The sequence below is a fragment of the Chelonoidis abingdonii genome, chromosome 8, assembly GCF_003597395.2.
Source record: "Chelonoidis abingdonii isolate Lonesome George chromosome 8, CheloAbing_2.0, whole genome shotgun sequence".
Classification (NCBI taxonomy): Eukaryota; Metazoa; Chordata; order Testudines; family Testudinidae; genus Chelonoidis; species Chelonoidis abingdonii.
In genome coordinates, this window is record NC_133776.1 from 48,977,906 (window position 1) to 48,991,304 (window position 13,399).

At 46.0% G+C, this 13,399-nt stretch overlaps 1 protein-coding gene across 3 annotated transcripts in view; it reads left to right on the forward strand.

Moving 5' to 3' along the window:
- LIMS2 (LIM zinc finger domain containing 2) overlaps window positions 1–13,399 on the forward strand; it is a 317,098-nt gene that overhangs the window by 149,556 nt on the left and 154,143 nt on the right. The gene's annotated exons all lie outside the window — the stretch shown is intronic.

The window sequence follows — 13,399 nt, forward strand, 5'->3', positions numbered from 1 at the left end:
CCTACCCCTGGGCTACACCTTAACTATTTCAAAAGTCCATTTAATCCCCCAAACAAGGCAGATTACGTGTCCTCATTCAGTACATGCTAAACCTGAAGTTTGTAAAGCTCCTCTTTTTAAATGCCAAAAAAGTCTGAAAATGTCCTTAACAGCTAAAAAATACTTCCTCTTCCTCAACAATATGTTTGTCCATCTTAACTATGATATTTATGCAACTTTTCCAACAAGTAGAATAATTATAATTATGGAATAATTCTAGCTAGTTATCAAATCAGCAGAAATCATGAATCCAGAAAAATATGAATATAAATTTCAGTAAATGACAACTTCCAGCTACTCAGTCATAGATATCCAGTCCTGGTCCCCAACTGATCTGTAACATCATAACACCCTAGCTTATTCAGCACTATCAGGAACTCATCTCCAAGATTTCGGAGACAAGTGCAACAGTTATTCTCCTTCCTGATCATTTCTTGGTTTGAGTAGGCTCCCTCTGTCCATCTTTCAATTGTGCTTCCTGCAACTACTTCCACTCCCTACCTGCCCAGAAATCTTTCCCCACTGAACCATTAAAATTGCATCTCCAGCAGCATCTAGTTATGATCTAATCTCTCTCTCTTCAAGTCTCATCGGGAATTTTCTTGGGAAGCCCCTTAGTTTTTATGGATTTCAGATTCAAATTCAAGAGTAAAATTTCTTCTTTTACCGAGCATTAGTAGCAAATGCCCTCCCCGCTCCATGCTTGTATTGCTTTTTGCAGTGCCTGTCTTTGCTGCTCTTCTCACCTGAGCAAGCTAACCCTCTAAATCAGGGCCTGAATGGTGCCGAAAAGGATGGGAGTTTACCTGTTCACACAGAAGGTTTTGCTGTCTGCCTGGTGCTGCTGCGTTTCCTCTCTCTCACGATAGCAGAGTGGGAAAGAAAAGGGAGATGAAGTTGGTGGTGGAGCCATTGAGAATCCTCCCCTGGGTGTCAGCCCTCCATGGCAAAAAGGAGGAAGTAAGTGAAGTGCCTTTCACAGTTATTTATTACGGGACTTTGCCCCCAGTTCAGCATTTATTCCATTTCCACACCAGGGATTCCAGGCAGCAGTGAGGTCAATCGCTCTCATTCGTAATGCTTGCCTGAGCCTTAAACTTTACCCTCTCTGCTGCACATGACTCCTGTCAGACTTCTGAAAAGCATCCCAAAGGGAGAGGCTTTGGGCCTGATTCTCCTGCTTCACAGGCCACAGAGCTCAAGAATGGAAAATAAACTCAAGACGTCCCCTGCCAACCACTGTGATGGAGCAACTGAGGTTTATGCCTGTGCAGCCTTGTAAAGGGGAAGGGATTTTTAGTCAGTTTGTTTAAAGCACTCTTGTTTTGTTAACATCAATGTAGTCAAATGCCTGACAAACACCTGGGAGAACAAGTCTCTCTGTGAAAGATTCAGTGACCCTGGATTCAGGCATTTAGATAGGTGTTAACCTCCTTCCAGTCCCTCCCCGAAATGTGAACAGTCTGATTCAAAGTCCAGGCCATCTCGATTGCTCAGTTTTCAATCTCTTGTCTCTTTAAATGTCATCTCACTACCGCCCTAGTCTGCCAAGGAGCCCTCCAGCAACAATGCAGAAGTCAAGACTTGGCTGAAAAATTAGCCTTTTAGGCTGTCATTATCCATAATCAAGATGCAAAAAGGGGCATTTTAATTTCCATCCAGAATTCATTAGCGCCTGAGGGAAGAAGAGTGTATTAAGGGGTGAGGCAGTTCTCTGGCTTTGTGAGGGGCTGGGGATGGAATTCAGGAGACTGTAGAATACAAAGTGGGGGAGGGGAAGATCTCAGGTCCATCTGTCAGCCCTTCTTCCCACTGACACTCCTCATTGGTACTTCTCTGCAAGGGACTGGATTCCCTGTAGGCCTTAGTGTACCTCCTCTTCTGTTGCCCAGAGGAGAGAGCCCCAGAGTAGGAGCAAGGAAGTCATGTCTAGTTTCTGAGGCTTGGCCAGAAGAGTGATGGAATTCCAGCATTCAGGAGTACAAAGACTGCCATTGAGGAGAGTCCAGCCTTTAGGAGCTCCAGCCCATCCAGCTATGAGGAGGACAGCTACCCAGAATAGATACACCTTGAAGACTCAGGGTCTTACTCTGTCCTCTCAAACCAGAGTAAATCTATATGACTCAACAGACAATACTCTGGATTTACACAAGTGTGAAGGAAAGAAAAATCTCCTCTGAATTAAAAAATCTTTTTCAGGGATGGACTTTGGTTATTAAAAACGCAGGGCTTAAAAAATTCACTCAGCCGCTTTCCCCAGTAAATGGGGGGGCATGGAAGAAAGAAGGGATCAACTTCCTCTGTGCTGTCTTCCTAAGGCTGCAGACAACAACAGTGCCCACGTTGCTGCTCATCATATTGCCAAGCTGCAGCACAGTGGAAAGCAAGCAGTGTCTCGTTGGTTTTCACTGGTGCTATTAGAGCTGCCCACAAGGTTCTGAAAAGTGACATGAATCAGGCCTTTTGCTTGGGACTGCTCAGAGCAGCAGTAGAGACAGGTGCTGGAGCTATTCATGGATGAAAAGGACCCAAAACGGAGTAAAGGGATAGGAGCAGCAGAGTCATAAGAACATAAGAATGGCCACACTGGGTCAGACCAAAGGTCCATCCAGCCCATTATCCTGTCTGCTAACAGTGGCCAATGCCAGGTGCCCCAGAGGGATAGAACCTAACAGGTAATGATCCAGTGATCTCTCTCCTGCCATCCAACACCACCCTGTGAAAAACAGAGGCTAGGGACACCATTCCTTACCCATCCTGGCTAATAGCCATTAATGGATTTAACCTCCATGAATTTATCTCGTTATCTTTTAAACCCTGTTATAGTCCTAACCTTCACAACCTCCTCAGGCGAGGAGTTCCACAAATTGACTGTGCGCTGTGTGAAGAACTTCCTTTTATTTGTTTTGAACCTGCTGCCCATTAATTTCATTTGGTGGCCCCTAGTTCTTATATTATGGGAACAAGTAAACAACTCTCCTCTTTTCCAAACTGAAAAGTCTTAGCCTCTTTAATCTCTCCTTTATATGGGACCCGTTCCAAAGCCCTAATCATTTTAGTTGCCCTTCTCTGAACCTTTTCTAATGCCAGTATATCTTTTTTGAGATGAGGAGACCACATCTGTACACAGTACTCAAGATGTGGGCATACCATGGTGTGATACAGGAGGGCCAGGGAGCAGGGGGAGAGGGGAAGTATATAAACCCTAGGCTAATTAAGGTGTGGTTCCCTATAGACTAGGGAGGGTTGCGACAGGTTAATTGGAGTACCTGTAGTCAAGTAAGGCCCTGTTAGCAACCTAATAAAACCCCCTGCTTCAGGCAGTCAGGGAAGGAGGAAGGAAAGAGGACTGGAGCTTGGAGGTGTGCTGTGCTGTGAGACTTGGAAGATCAGAAAACCGGAGTAAGGGAGACCCTGCCCCAGCAGGGGAGGGAGACTCCCTCCCAGGGGTGGCTCTGTTTTTTGCCACCTCAAGCATGGCAGTCAGGCAGCCTTCAGCGGTGTTTCTGTGGGGGGGGAGCTTGAAAGTGCTGCTTCATCCAGCCCACTGAGTCCAGGGATATATAAGGGGGTCAGTTTGAAAGTGCTGCTTGACCCAGTCTGCTCAGACTTGCTCTGTTAATGTGGGTGGGTGGGTGTTCATCTGGGTCCAGGGCTGGAGGAACCCAGCCCTAGGGAACCTAGGTCCTGCAGGATAGCTCCATTGGGAGGGGACTTGCATAAGGGAGAAGTAGAGCTCGATATGAAAACACAAGTGACACAACCAGTACATTGATAGAATTACAGAAACCTGCCTCCCCCTGCCCCCCCCGCAAAGAAGAACCTGAATAAATGAGCATACCCCAAAGTAATGGGCAGATCTGGTAACAATCAAGAGATGTGTTCTGAAGTGTTGCAATTTGTCTGTAGTAAATTCTACAGGCCAGATCCTAGCCTTGGTGGAAAAAAATCCTTTGCAGCACTGCTGAAGCACTAAGGGACCACAGAGCTGCCCTAAATGTGGAATCGTCACACTGACGGTTGCACAATATCGGATCAGCTTGTGTTTCAGTGATCCCTAGCCAGCATAAAGGACCCTTGGGAACCATTATTAGCCCACCTAAGTTAGAGCAGCTCTAAGCAGCCAAGATGATTTAAATCAGCTGAGGATCCGGCCCCATGTAATCTGAGGTACTATGTCTAAATTTTGACCAGATTCAAATTGGCTTAGCTCTTAGTTCCATGACATTCGATCTAGTCAAATAACTATTGCCATATTTTTTTCTAACATCCACCACTGTTACTTCAATACCAATTTAGAGACCCACTCCAGAATGCAATTGCACATATAAAGTGTCATATTAAAATATGCTGTTGCACTAGCTTTAAAGCTGTACAAATTGCTACCTAGGTGACAAACTGGAGTTCTGAGGGGGATTGTTACTGAAGTGTGTTACTGGGCAGCATTCATCCTGATTGTAAAAGCCAAATGGTCAGCTGCTATATAAATATGATCAAATTTTGTACGAGTGATGAATACAAAAACAGCATGGAAGAGCACTCCATGTCTACCACAAACTAAAGGTTAAGTTGTCCTACAGATGTGAGTATGTAGTGGATTAACTACTGTATTCTGTGGCTTTCCTTGCCATTAACTATTCTGTATATCCTTTGTAAACTGTAACTTACTGGCATTACTAAGCATCAGTGACAGCGCTATTGTAATATATTCATACTTTTATTCTATTTTCTTGTTTCCCAGATGCACTTCAGTTGCTTTATGGGGGAGGTGGGAGTGGATAATAAAAACAAAAAGACCTTGCTGTATGATATATACCCTCTGGTGGCTTTTACTGTAGTTTCACATTCAAATACATATATCGTAGGTGCAATCTTTCAAAGAACCACAAGAAACATTTGGAGCACTGCAGGTTCATATCTTGTAATAAAGTGCTATTCATTCTGTTATGTTTAATACCAAGCGCCTGATCTGAGAGCTCAGTATAGCTTCTGTAGGGATAGGTGTCTTTAAGATATTATTGCAATAACAGAGTACTGTCTCTTTAAGGATCAGAGACCTCTAGAAAGAGGCAGAAAGGCTTTCCTGAAGTTTCTGAGTGGAAACTCTTCTTGCTTGTGTACTTAAATGGAAGTATGGTGTTGAATCAGTGTGAGGCTATTTTCAACATGACACTTTTTTAAGCTGAGGAAATGTGTATATACACATGTTTAAAAACTAACTTCTTGAACAGTCATATGTTCGTTACATCCAGGTACATGTCTTCAGAGGTCAAAGCACACATTTCTGATTCAGGACTTTACACATACCATGTTTGAAGTTTAAAAGAAAACTCCTTTGAGTTACTAGAGACCACTGTAGATACTTCGGTGGCTTGCGTGCCAATCGAGAGTGGACTGAGCCAGGAGGAGGAAATTGTGGATGTGGAGGGGGACCCAGAGGCAGAGGATGTTTTCTACCCTGGAGGAGGTTAGCCAGTCACAGCTGTTGGATGTAGGCGAAGCGCAAAGAGGAGAGGAGGCCCCTGGTAAGTGGATTTGATTTTGGGAATCGCTGAAGTAAGTTGTTGGGGGCAGGAGGGTTGCAGAAAGCAGGCTTGTCTCCCACCGCATGCCTAATCTGAGCGGTGGAACAGGCTGTTGATTGACTCCCTCACTTCACGGGTATCTCCCTCAGATTTCCAGGAAACTTTTGTGGAGATACTGGGCAACCTGCTGCCACAGGTTCTTTGGCAGAGCTGCTTTAATGGTAACTTTCCCACGCCAATGTGCTGTCACGGGGGGAAGGAGGGGCCATTGCTGCACACAGGTGAGGTCCACAGAGGCCAGGGCAGAAGCCATAGTCTTGGAGAAGACCCTCCCTTGAGTCCCTGCTCACCCTCAGCAGCAAGATATCTTCGTTAATGATCACATCCTGTGGAAAGTGTGGGGACAGGAATGATTATCAGGCCCCACCTACTGTTCTGGCTCTCCCCAAGAGCCATGTGCCCAGTGTACAGCAGGGTCAGGGAAGAGTTATTTACCCTGCCACTATTCACCATTTTGAGGGTCTTGTGGCTCATGTGTGCTTGCCTGGGGTCAGCCAGTTAGTGACAGGTGTGGGAGTACTGGCGGTGTTTTAAATCACTGAATCAGTGTTGTCTGTGTTGCAAACAATACTGCTTCTGTAAAATGGTGCATTTAAACTTCACAGAGATGACCTTGGGAGCCCAGCCTCCCCCTTTGTTATTGGCAGCTGAATGGCTGCACAGAACTGGAAAGTGGCCAAGAACTAAGGAGGACTTCCGGCATGATGTTATGATGCACTCTGCTGCCAAGAAACAGGAATTGAAGGAATGGCGGACAGTGATAAGAGGGACCAAAAGGAGAGTGCATCACGCCAGAATGAAACTACAGAGCAGCTCTTAAAGGTTATGAAATACCAAGCAGACACTCCAGGCAATACTAGCTCTTCAAACCTAGCAGCTCTGCACCCGCTCTCCCCTGCAGCCACTGATGCAAAAATCTTTCCCATGCTCCCCCCAGACATCGCCAATACACTGTTATCAACCTCCTGGCTCCAGTCTGTACCTGCTGCATTCCACTCCTCCCCCATCACAGTCCAGCACTGTGGACTTCTACTACCCACCACAGTCAACACCCATCCCTCCGCAGTTTGGCTCTGCTGAAGTATAGTACCTGCTGCTTGGTTGGATATGATCCCTGGACATACACAAATCTGTAACCATCCCGGACCCCTCCTCCTCCTGGGACCTTCCCTTCTCCATCCCCCTCACTGCTGATGTTTTTTGTTTTTGTTTGACTCTCTGCTTCAGTTGTTGTCTTTTTTAATAAAAGAATGGAGTTGGTTTGAAAGCAATCTTAATTCTATTAATTGAAAGCAAAAAGATCCCTGCAAAGCAACATACAATTCTGTTAAACCCACATGTTGCCTCGTCTGCACCAATCACCTCCTAGTATTAAAAGCACTGCACTCCCGAGCATAGCAACAAATATTAGTGGCTTTTAGCTACAAATTGCTGCCTCAAGGCATCCCTGATCCTTATGGCGCCCATGCTGTGTCCCTCTAATAGCCCTGCTCTCTAGCTGTTCAAACTCAGCCTCCAGGTGCTGAGCCTCTGCGATCCAGCCCTGAGTGAAGCTTTCACCCTTCCCTTCACAAATATTATGGAGCATATAGCATCAGGCTATAAGCATAGGAATATTGTCATCAGCCAGGTCCAGCTTCCCACAGAGGCAGCGCCAGTGGACTTTTAAACGGCCAAAAGCACACTCAACAGTCATTCTGCACTTGCTCAGCCTGTTGTTGAACTGCTCTTTGCTGCTGTCAAGTTGCCCTGTGTATGACTTTAGCCATGGCATTAAAGGGTAGGCGAGGTCTCCCAGGATCACAATGGGCATTTCAACTTCCCCTACAGTGATCTTCTGGTCCAGGAAGAAAGTCCCTGCTTGCAGCTTCCTGAACAGGCCAGTGTTCTGAAAGATGCGTGTAGGGTGACCAGATGTCCCGATTATATAGGGACAATCCCAATATTTGGAGCTTTTTCTTATATAGGCTCCTATTACCCCCCCCATCCTCTGTCCTGATTTTTCACACTTGCTATCTGGTCACCCTAGATGCGTGTGTCATGCACCTTTCTGGACCAGCCTGTGTTAATGTCAGTGAAATGCCCACGGTAATCCACAAGTGCTTGGAGAACCACTGAGAAATACCCCTTGCGATTAATGTACTTGGCTAAGTGGTCTGGTGTAAGCAGAGTCAGAATGAGCTCTCCCCTGACATCTGGTGGTGAGCTGTGGAAAAGGACTTCAGGGGCTGATCAGTGGCTGCATTGTTTCCCTTTATTAAAAGGCTTGCGAGAGGGGAAGTATTGCCTCTTAGAGGCACCCAGGGGGGTGGTATGTAGGGTGACCAGATAGCAAATGTGAAAAATCAGGATGGGGTGGGGGGTAAAGGAGCCTATATAAGAAAAAGACCCAAAAATCAGGACTGTCCCTATAAAATCGGGACATCTGGTCACCCTAGTGGTATGTAATTGTCCCAGGTTGGGCTCGAGGGTGGGGTCTCGAGCCAGTTTTGCATTGTGTTATTGACACGGAATCCCTAGATACTGAACCCGGCCCTTGTTGCTGCCAACTCTGACGGGCAGAAGGGTTACATAGGGAAGCCCATTTGTGCAAAGCCATCTGCAATGTCACAAACGTTGCCCAAAGTCACGGTCTTTCGGAGCAGGATGTGATTAGTAGTCTTGGAGACTTCCAGCAAAACAAGTCCAACCGTAGACTTTCCCACTCTAAACTGATTAGTGACCAATCGGTAGCAGTCTGGAGTAGCCAGCTTCCACAAGGCAATCGTCACGTGCTTCTCCAACGGCAGGGCAGCTCTCATTCTCGTGTCCTTCTGCTGCAGAGCTAGGGTGGGCTCATCACACAGTCCCATGAATGTGGCTTTCCTCATCCAAAAGTTCTGCAGCCACTGCTTGTCATCTCAGATGTGCATCATGATGTAATCCCACCACTCAGTGCTTGTTTCCCAAGCCCAAAAGCAGCATTCCACTGTGGTCAGCACCTCCGTGAATGCCATAAGCAATCTCGTATTGTAGCTGTTACACATGGTGAGATCAATGTCGCACTCCTCTTGCCTTCATAGTTTAAGGAATAACTCCACTGCCACTCATGATGTGTTGGTTAGAGCGAGCAGCATACTGGTCAACTGTTAGGGATCCATTCCTACAGCCCAAATATGCCGGGCACACAGTACACAAACTATTGAAAGATGGCACCAAATGTGGATGGAAGCACAGGGGATTGCTGGGATGCAAAGAAATGCATCATGGAGCATTGGGACAGGACCCAGGATGCCCCTCAACCCCCTCCACCTTCCCACAACTCTTAGCAGCAGAAGAAAAAGAGATGCTATGTGGGAGAGCTGCCCAGAGTGCACCAGTCCGAATGCTGCTGCAAGTGCCGCAAGTGTGAACATGCTATTGCTTAGGCAGCTGACAGTGTGAACGCACAACATTGGTTTCCCTTCAGCGTTCTCTGAGTGGCGCTGTAACTCCCAGCACTGTAACTCTGCCAGTGGAGACATGCCCTGTCTGAGAATGGGTGTGAGAGCTGTAGTTTGGGAGATTCCTAAACTGTGTGCAAACAGATGTGGAGAGTGTCATGGAATGTGGGAGAGTCAGGGCCCTGTACCCCCAATTCCTGCAATTCACTGTGACTCTCAGCCAGCCAGTAAAATGGAAGGTTTATTGGACGACAGGAACACAGTTGCAAACAGAGCTTGTAGGTACAACCAGGACACCTCAATCAAGTGCTTCTGGGGGGCAGGGAGCTTAGACCCCAGCCCTAGGGCTCCCTCCATTTCCCCAGCCAGCTCTAAACTTAAACCCTCTCCAGCCGTCTCACTCCCCTTCCCCCTGGTTCCTCCTCCCTCCTTTGTGCCGTTTCCCAGGCAGAAAGTGTCACCAGGTCCCAACCCCACTCCTGGTCTCTCATGTTACATGCCCAGGTATCTTTCCTCAAGGAAAGTCTCCCATCCCCAATGCGGACAGTCCCAGTAAAACTCCCCAGCAACATTCCCAGGTCAATACTCCCCACTCTTTGCTGCGTCACAGAGAGGCAAGAGGAAATTGTCTAGGACTGCCCTCCAGTGAGTGGACATGTTAATTGCTCAGCACAGTGATGGTTATGGGACTCAGACACATTTATAGATGTAATTTGTGGTGACAAAGTTAAGCAGAGAAATGGTAATAATTTTGATAGTTTGAGCAATATTGATGAATAAATGGGTCAGAAATGTGACAAGCTACAATCTGTGTAATCCAGGTGACAATAATCCTGCTGCTTTGAAGAATAGGTCTATCAGTAAGGACATCCACTGACGAAACTGTTCCTTCCCAGCAGCTATTTAAGAGATTTCTCTCTGGATCAGAGGGTTTAAATAGCACATGGCACTAGTGTCTTTGGATAAGTCATACAGGCATCAGCATTTCCATATCACAGAATCCCAGATGCTGAGCAGAGGTTTAAGTTAGTCGCAATCACATTTCTAGCAGTTCTGAAGAGCAGTGGCTATGAGTGTAACAACTAAATGCTTACTGCTCATCCAGAAACCTGAGCCTTTTGTAACTGCCCATTAACCTCCTCCCTTTACCTAAGCAGATTTGTAGCTGTAAATCACTGATGTCTATAGTTAATTCTAAGGCACATTGTAAAGAATAAAAGCTGACTGAATAAAAAAAGTACATACCAGCAAAGGACTTTCAAATACAGCCCCAGGTTTTCTTGAGCATCCTGTCTCTTAGGGAAGGTTTATTTCACTCCAGCCACTTCATGCTGTTGGGCTGAAAAGCAGATCCACGAGGCTTTTGGATCCGTGGCATTGCACTTCTCCACTCACGCAATGTGGGGCTTCTCACTCTGGCTGTTAGAAGGCAGGTCATGCTCCCCTGCCGTGCAATCCCATTATGGTCTGAGTGTTTCTCCATCCTTCTCGTTGGAATGCAGCCAACAGAGCATTAGAAGCATATATTATGGGGAATTGAGTGGCAAGCTCTAGCTTGTGAGGCACAAACACACATGCACACACAAATAGGCATGCAAATACTAAACACACAGAGCTGTAACACAGTTAATATCTTACTGGAATTGACATACAACTACACAGTGAGGTAGCAACTCATTGGAAGTGAATTTTTTCTGCAGCTGTGCAGACTGCTCACAGAGAAGGAAGAAGTCCATGTGGCTCTTTGCAAAGGGCAGGAAGGGACATCTTTTGACCAGCCAATGAGAGAGTGGCACAACAGCTGGCAAGTTGTGGTATAGCAGCAGGAGCAGGATGTATCCTGAGAGATATTCATCCCTTCAATTCAGAGGATGTTCATGGATATAAATGCACCAACTACAGATGCTGCAAAATAGTAATTGACATTCATCTGTTCCTTAGGCATTTCATAATGCCCAGCTCCATAGTATATGCTTCCAGATCATGGTCCAGTGGAGAGGAAATCTCATCTCATTGTATGACTGGTTTCCTAGGGGACTGTGACAAAATATACGCCTCTGTTCACACCCTACACACTATTGCAATAATTTTTATACAAGACATCTTGTCTTGTAAGGCATCACTGAAAACTCATAATTTGCTGGTCAGTATCATCCTTGTAAAATATGTGTGGCAACATTGTATGTGAAGTTATAAGATTTCCCTGTATGATGTTATCACATATTCCAAACCCCACAACCTTGCGCAGGCAAAACTCGGCAGACAGGTGTATCCTAAAGAAAAGAATGTGTGCTTGCCTCAATTTGGATTTAAGCAGTAAACAGAGTCATTAAGCAAGGATGGAAACAAAGAAAGCTCAAACATGTGAGAAAAAGCCAGCAGGGAACATCTGTCCACATAGATTCTTTGTGTCCTAGTGCTCAGCTGGAAACTATAAAAGGGAGGGACAAGAGGGAGACTGAAACTATAAAAAGGAGGGACAAGCTCCCCAAGGGACCTCTCTCTCTCCCTGCCCGTGACATTCACTGTACCTGAAGTGACAAAGGAAGCATTTGTTGGACTCAGGGGGAGGGGGTCCTGATCTACAGGGTTTGGTCAGTAAAACTGCTGACGGCATGTGATGAGAAACTTTGCTTGAATCTGATATAGTTTATATTAGGCATTAGTAAACATTTTATCTTTTATCTTTATTTTTCTTGTAACCACTTTGATAATATATATATATATATATAATGATATATCATTGCTTCTACTTACTTAAAATCTCTCTTTGTAGATAATAAACCTGTTTTACTGTGTTCTTTATTCCAGTGTGTTTAAACTGAAGTGTCTGAATAACTATTTGAGATAAGAAGATGGCATATTATTCCCTTTAAGGAATAATGGACCTAAAACATTTGTACTTTCTAGGAGAGGGCTGGGTGGTTCAAGACATACATTGGTGAGGAAAATCCAGGGCTGGTGGTCTTTTGGGGTTACCCTGCAGTATAACCAAGGCTGCTGAGAGCTAGAGTGTAACCAAAACGTGGCTGGCAGCATCTAATGTCAAATCTGTATCAAACTGAGTGTCTCCATCTGATGTGTGAAACATGGGATGATGATAGGATAGGATTGGGGTTGATGTTCATGTCAACCTGCTCCATCGCAGAGGCCCTTGGTGGGCTAATTAGATTCCTTCCTATGCTGGAACTGATGTCATCAGTGCCTATAGTTCTTGGGTTTCCAGGACCCACTCAGATGGTGATTCTTTTGCTTTGCTTTAGATTTTCAGGGCTGCAGTAAAAATCACTGGATGTTCCCAGCTAGTTGGTAGACTCCACTTACAAGCCTGCGCACACTTTAGATATGGTGTCTTGGACGGGATCGGAAGATGAAAGAATGCATATGAATTACTCTTTTGCTGTTTCCTGTCCAGAACTAAGGGCTGCATAGGTGCATCATTTGGGATGACCTGAGAAGTATTTTCCCATTTATACATATTCAAACACCAGTTACTTATTCATATTAGCAACAAGGCAGTGGCTCTCAACCTTTCAGGAGTCTAATTTGTCTGGTGTACCCCCAAGTTTTATCTTACTTCAAAACTACTTTTTTACAAAATCAGACATAAAGATACAGACATGTTGCAGCAAACTAGTACTGAGACATTGCTTATGTTCTCATTTTTACCATATAACTATAAAAAAATCAATTGGTACCTAAATATAGTACTTACATTTCAGTGTATAGTATATAGAGCAGTATAAACAAGTCATTGTATGAAATTTTAGTTTGTACTGACATCACTAGTGATTTTTATGCAGCCTGATGTAAAATCAGGCAATTATCTAGATGAGTTGATGTACCCGCTGTTAGAGCTCTGTGTACCCCTGGCTGAGAAACACTGCAATGGGCTATGGGCGATTTGGAGCGTGCCACAGAACCAGTCATTCTTTCACAACGAGCTAAACGCTGCTCCTGACGTCGTTCCGGGTTAGTTTGGGCTCTGCTCCGTGTCACACTCAGGAGGTGCCGGGCTGGCTGCCACGGGCCGCACTCGGAGGGCGGGGGGGACACAGCACATGCCCGGTGCTGTCCCCCGAGGGGCCAGCGGGGACGGCTCCTGCCTGTTCCTTGGGGGCGCCCCGCCCCAGGGCCAGTCAGTGGAGCCCTGGTATCCCCCAGGCTGAAGGAGGCGGACGAAGGCGGCTCTAGCCCGGCTCCCCTCTCCCGGTGCGTTGGCCCCGACAAAGCAAGCGGGCGTCCATCCGCGCCACTGGCCCCAGTTAGAAATAGGTCGCGCGCGCGCCTCCAAATGCCGCGAGATTTCTCTATGCCTGATCTCTCGCGAGCGGAGCGTGGTGTGTCGCCCTC